Source organism: Watersipora subatra, chromosome 11 (assembly GCF_963576615.1).
Source record: "Watersipora subatra chromosome 11, tzWatSuba1.1, whole genome shotgun sequence".
Lineage (NCBI taxonomy): Eukaryota > Metazoa > Bryozoa > Gymnolaemata > Cheilostomatida > Watersiporidae > Watersipora > Watersipora subatra.
Window position 1 is genome coordinate 494,591 of NC_088718.1, and position 7,052 is coordinate 501,642.

The following is a 7,052-nucleotide window of genomic DNA, read 5'->3' on the forward strand; positions in this document are numbered from 1 at the left end:
GGCACTAGAGTCTGATATTCTAGAGTTCAGTTTTACACTAGTTCGTAGGCAGGATGAATTTTCTAAGCCAAGTTGAACAGGTTTCAACAAAATGGCCAGGAAGGATAAAAGCTCGCCAAAGACTAATATAATCTATTTACCAGTGATTGAAGCCCCACCCACGGAAATTGATGTTGTTAATCAAATCATGTTGAGAAGCCTGGAAGAAGCAGAGAAGTTTAGTTTAGATCAAACTGCTGTGGTCCTCGATCAAGCTATCTATAGTAAAGCGCAAACCATTTGCTTCCTCAACCCAATAATGATGGATCGGATAGTACCAAAGCTGGTAGAGTTCCATACAGTGATGACCTTCTTAGGGGTGATCGGAAAAAGATAAGGGGTGCTGGCATGGCTACAGCTGTAACAGAATCTCAGTGTGTGGCAGAGGGGAGCATAAAGGGGGTGCTAAATGGACACAACTACAATACGTTCATAATGGCGCATAAACTCTTAGCAGAGTCGATGCATGATCTTTTGCTGGACCAATATGCTTCCTCGCTCGACTCTGATAGCCACATTGAGTCACTCAGTCTTGATATCGCAAAAGCTGTGTTTTCAGGAGAACCAGATTTCAGTTCAGCAGTTACTCAAAGACCCACCAGTATCTACCAATCCTTCCAAAACTTTGTTGAAGTTTCTTCTATAAGCAACCCAACCTTCAAATTCTGGTCAGAATATATTGAGATGGTGACCTGTCTTCTCAGCTTTATTCGTGCCACAAGAGAATCCAACTGCGTATCACACATCAAATCACTTCGAAGGCTCCTTTCTTGGTTTTTTTGCAGGTGACCACACAAACTAGGCTAGATATGAGACGCTGTACTATGCAGAGATGACTAACCTGAAAGTATCGCATAGCAAGGTTTATGAGGCTCTTATGAAGAAGGGGTATTTTACTTATCAATCACGACATCACTGTCCATTCAGCTCGATCGCTTGTGATCAGTCTATTGAGCAAACAGTTAACAGAGACTCAAAGTCTCACGGTGGAATCATAGGGTATACCAGGCAGTCATCGGCCTCTCAACCCTGGACTCTATCTCGCCTGGAACGAACAGCTGTACATACAGACATGAGGAAGATGCTAGTGCTTGGTGATTCAGATGCAGCAAGTTATGAGATGCGTGAAAAGGCATGGAAGGCTGATGAGGAAATGAAGGAAGTCATGAAACACATCATAACAGCAAGAATAAATCCATTTCCGTTTCAAACCAACAAGCTAGTACATATTACCAGTGGTGCACAAGCCTCCATTGGAGTGAAGCAGGATCTTGAAATGGCAAATGTGATAGGAGAAAAACAGCTTTCAGAATTTGTCCAGAAGAGGTTAAGCACCCAAGAGATTGATTTCATTGCATCCATCAAGTCAAACAAGCTCAAAACCTTCACCACATTACCGTCAGCTAAAAAAAGCAAAAGAAAAAGTCCTAGAGTGTTCATACAGACTTTTTGACCGTTTGTTAGTGATCAGCCAACAGTGTAACTTGGATTTGAGAAAAGTTTTATCATTCTCTCTTGGCAACATCAGCTGGTCCCTGGCTAACTCTGATGGCTCTACATTAAAGACTGCTAAGTAAGCTCTGATGACTGCTGTTGAGAAAGATGTTGATGATCAACCATCAATCTATGTTAACCAGGATCAGCTACCAGTTTTTGACGCTGTTTTGATTGATGCTATGGCTGAAATTCAGACCCTGAAAGCTCCTCCAACTTTTGACATGGTTGTAAGTCAGCTTTTGCAATGGATAGTTAGTATTGCAAGCATGTATCCCGCATGTCGGGTAGATTTTGTTTGTAACACATACCCTGATATCAGCATTAAAGGAGGTGAGAGAAGTCATAGAAGTGTGAAAGGAAGGCAGAAGGTTGCTGTGTTTGGTCCAAACCAATCAGTGCCAAAATGGTCTGTATTTTTAGCAGATGGCTCAAACAAGACTGCCCTAGTGAAACTTTTGAAGGATACATGGAGCAAGTCAACAGTGAAGCAGAAACTAGATCTTGTAATAGCTTTCTCACAAGAATGCCATATGATCAGCAATGATCTTGATGGACCAATCGCTGTAAGCCAAATAGATAGTTTGACATCAGACGACGAGGAGGCAGATACGCACATGTTATCACATATCGCAAAGATAATGGAAGACAAACCCAGATCAAAAGTTCTAATCAAATGCCAAGACACAGATGTTTTCCTAATTTGTCTATCTCTAGTGGATGAGCTGCCATAACAGGAATTCATTTACTGCTGTGGTAAGAAGGAGCGGCTGAGATATGTAAACATAGGCTGTCTGTCTACCGTCCTCCCACCCGAACGATGCAAAGCACTGCTCAGGCTCCATGCTCTAAGTGAATGCGACAGTATAAGCGCATTTTATTCCAAAGGAAAGATGATTTTCTTCAAGCTGCTAAAAACAATCCTGAATTCTGTAACACACTGATATCATTGGGAACAGATTTTGAAGTTGATGGTGCAATAAGAGAATCTATTGAGACATTCATTTGCAAATTATATGGTGAAAAGACAAATTCCATCAATGAAGCACACTATAAGTTCTTCTGCTCACCGTCTCGCACATCACAATCAAACCTATCACCCACACTAGATGAGTTAGATCTCCACATATCTAGGGCTGCCTATCAGGCTGCGATATGGATAAGATCCAAGCAAATCATCCTCAATGCCCCATCCCCTAGCAACATGGATGGTTTATGGAAGGTGAAAAGCTTAAAGCTAGATGGGTGACACAACAACCAGCACCTCCTGATGTGCTCATGGACATGTTTTGTCGATGCAAAACTGGGTGTCAGCCTCGTCGCTGTCAGTGCAACAAAGCAGATCTCAAGTGTACGGACATGTGCAGATGCGTCGGCTGTAGACCTAAAGAAAAAGGAGATGAAAGTAGTGATGCAAAAGACTCAATTGACTGAGAATTAGAAGGTTAGTATTCGAGTGGTATTGTAACCAGAGGTGTGCTTCATGTTGGATTAGAATACATATATATGTATGTCATACCGTATAAAGACTGAATAATTGTGATTTCACTTGCAAAATAAAGTACACAGTTCAGCATAATAAGCATTAATGATGAATATATGTATACTAAAATATTATATATATATGGTCTGAGTCTTTAAAAATACCTTCCATTTTGTTTGCAGATCTATAATGATATAGGAGTTGCGGAATAACAAGGAAAAACTGTAAAGCTGCCACAATATCAACCAAACTGGGAATACATAATATTATATAATACAATTATAATATTATTCTAATATTTGAATAATAAATATTTCAGTGTTATCAGAATTGATTCCAACTTGGGTTATTGCTAATTATTTAGTACTTATATGCCATTTTCATTATCACATTGTTGGTAGAAGCACATAAAACATTACAGACATAAAGTTAACTAGAAATTCCACTGTCATACAGCCCACGACCAAAGTGATAATGAAAAAAAGAAAGGGTTCTGCTGGTTGTTGAAAAAGTAATTACAAAGGGTCAGAATTCTACAAAAGTAGAACAGTAGTATGTAGAGAGCAGATCTACACAAAAAAGTGACGGATCCAGTGGGGGGATAGAAAAAGGGGGTTGCGAATTAAATTGGCTAGGGGTGTAGATTGAATTGTGTGGAGTTGAATGAGATGTTGGGGTTTGGGGGGAAATTGTGGTGTAGAGTAGGGGGTTGAATTCGAGGGGGTATGGATCCGCTCCTGGCGTAATCGGCGGATTATCTGTGGATGAGTCATCCGATTAGTGGGGGATGAGTCATCCGATTAAATGTGGATTATCGCGGGATTAGTCGGGGGAATCGTTGCGGATTAGTCGGCCGAATCGTCGCGGATTATCGGTGGATTAGTGGGGGTGAATATCTGGGACATCGAGGGCTGGTTGGTTTTCCGGAGTGGATCTCGCGGATTATCGAGGAGAGTGAGAGATTACCGGATGAGTGAGGGGGTTAATATCTGGGACACCGAGGGGTTGATTTTCCGGAGAATGTTATATATTTGGTTGAATGAGAGATAAGTTTTTATTATAAAATATAAACTATAAATGTTACAAAAAATTCAAAATCATTCTGTCATTCATTTTAAAAAGGAAAGTTTTGGAATACATCTTTCATCAATTTCTGTGTCACATCGAAGAACTAAAATAAGAGTTGATTTTCCCAAAGAATTGAGAAACTGAACAGGAAGTAACAAATCTAATCCTTCATTATTTCCAATATTATCATATATGAAGGTATCTTTAGGTGTAGTAGAATTTGAAATAGGCTGAAGATTACAGATAAAGTCAATATCTTGAAAATTCGATCCCGGAGGACATTGCAACATTGAAAGAGTAGAGTTATATCCACATAATTCTCCTCTGTAGAATAATTTGAAATCAATTAGAATATCGATTGTGGAATTTTGAACTGAATATTCACATTCAGAATGTTAGAACTTGCTCCGATGAAGCTGACACTATAGGATTAAGGTATAGGTTTTCTCCATCTGTTTCATCTTCATTTAGTAGTTCTTTACACGCAAATCTGTGATTGCCTGGTAATGGATAACCACAACGAAAGTAGTCCGACGGAAATATTCTTCCGCATGTTTCATTATTCTTGTGATATAAAGTAGTTTCTTCGAATGGAAGTAGTAATGAAACTTCAAATTCATTGAGTGTTCTGCTTAAGCAGTTATTCGCATCGGTAACATATTGAATTCTTTGATTTCCATTTATTATTCCCGTAAACCGTAAAATGAGAAATATTATAATGTGCAAATTCATTATAGTCATAGTGTCTTTTTAAAATACTACTCTCTTGACTGAAGTAGGCAAAGAAAATGAATAAAAAGTATGTCAATATAATATATATAGTTCATTCTTCAAAATTATCTTGAAATACTATACAAAAAAGTTATTCAATTCTGTTTGATGACTCAATCCTTCTTGGATATGAAGTGATTAAATATAAAGAATTATGCAAAGTCTAACTGTGATGTTTATCAATTCTTCCCATTGATATGTAGGAGTTCACTGAAGTAATGATTTGTAGCTTGTTGATCATTGGTTTCTCCTCTCAAATATGGATAAAGTCTTGTTTCGGTTAATATTATGTTTGAAGGTGTGTTCCAATCAAGTGAGGATAATAATGATAGTTGGACTTTGTCACTCCTTGGTCCGATTTGAGCAGATTCCAAACACGTTCCAATATCGAGTTCGGCAAAAGTCTCATGAAGTTCTTGTCGAGTCAATCCTTCATTTCCATATCGTACTTGCATTATTCTAATACAATATTGACATCCTCGCGCTCCCTCGAAGCATCCACACTGACTTTCTAAATATGTTACGAAGCGTTTATAGATATAGAATCCGATAACATAGTAAAAAGTTTCTTCAGTAACTCTTCTGATGAAATTTTTTGTGTTTTTCTTTACAACCACTCTTGATAATTGTCCATCCTTAAGATGAGCTGGAATAAACTCCTCTAGAAATATAACCGACATTGTTTCTGTTTTCTTCGTTTTTGGTTCCTTCACCGTCAGAGCTAAATTGAAGAATGGTGGAGAATTCTAGAGGAGTAGACTTAATAACATTCCGAATCTTTTTTTATTTTCATCCAACAGTTTTTTCATCTATAATTACATCATCAATTTCATGCTCGATTTCCTCTTCCAGTCTTTCTCCGATTAATGGAAATTGTGCTATATGAACGAGTCTTCTGAAGAGCAGTTGTTTCGTTTCATCACGTTGTGTAGGATGAGTCATGTAGTGCCGAATTCTATTCCAAAGCACGGTTTCAAAAATCTTTTCTTCCATCGTTTTAAAATCGTCCGCGATAAATCTGTTAATCCATTCTAAATCAACCTCTTTTCCAATTTTACCTTCTCGAATGGTAGCTTCAAGATCAACCCATTCAAAGATCATCTTCAAATCTGAGGGTGTTATCGATATTTCTTTTACACATATTGTTGATTCCAAACATTCCCTGCATTCCAACGCACTGCAGACACAGTTGGACTTTAATCTTTTCAATGACACAACTTTTCTAAAAGCAGCTGTTCCTAGAATGTAGTATAAACATTCCTCGGTAAGATGTGTACGAATTTGTTCATTTTTGTCAAGTTGAACCAAGATGTTATCTGGGATTATTTCTGCAACCTCGAATGGAACAAAATCTTTAATCAGAATGTTTTGAGCCATGTTACTATGAGAAAGTCTACATTCGAAATGATTTTACATTGGATAGTATATTGAATTTATATGAGCTTAGTTATATATTATTGATATTGTATATACGAAAAGAAGAGCCAATGAAGAAAATAAAATTTTATAGTAATAATACATCGAGGAGCAAAACTCTACTATCATATATACTTAGCAACAAAATCACTTCTAAAAATTATGCTAAAATATATTCTGTGCTCACTCCATCGTTACATACTCTTCTTTTTGAATAAAAATATGTTAATCCGGTTCTAAGTTGAGTGTATGAGAACACTCTATTGTCTTTTTTTACAAAGCCTTTGTTTATCCCTTCCTTAGGAAATCTTGATTGTAATACTTTTAAAAAAGTGTCTTTTGTAAAACTATTCGTAGTTTTACTTAATCCTTTACTGCTATGCTTTGTAGAATGAGTTTCATCATTCCAGCAAAAGTAAGTCTTAGAATTTAAGGCTACTATTCCATGACCTGAAAATTCTACTTTGAATAAACCGGGAGTCCTTATATCATATTGATATACTTCTTTGCAACAATTTTGTAATTCCCACGACTTTGTAGGATCAGATTTACAGAGTTGGAAATCATCCGCGTGTCGATCGCAATACATCCTAGGAAACCATTTTCCATATTCTTTGTAGTATATATCAGCGATCTCTTTTCTAACGATATTATCCATAGGTGCTGAAAGAGCCATGTAGGCACTATCTGTATCCATCGCCACATACTGGAAGTCCTTTCTGTCGAAGTATCTAAAATAAAAAAATTTCAATCCTTAATTCTTGTTATCTTAGTATTATAA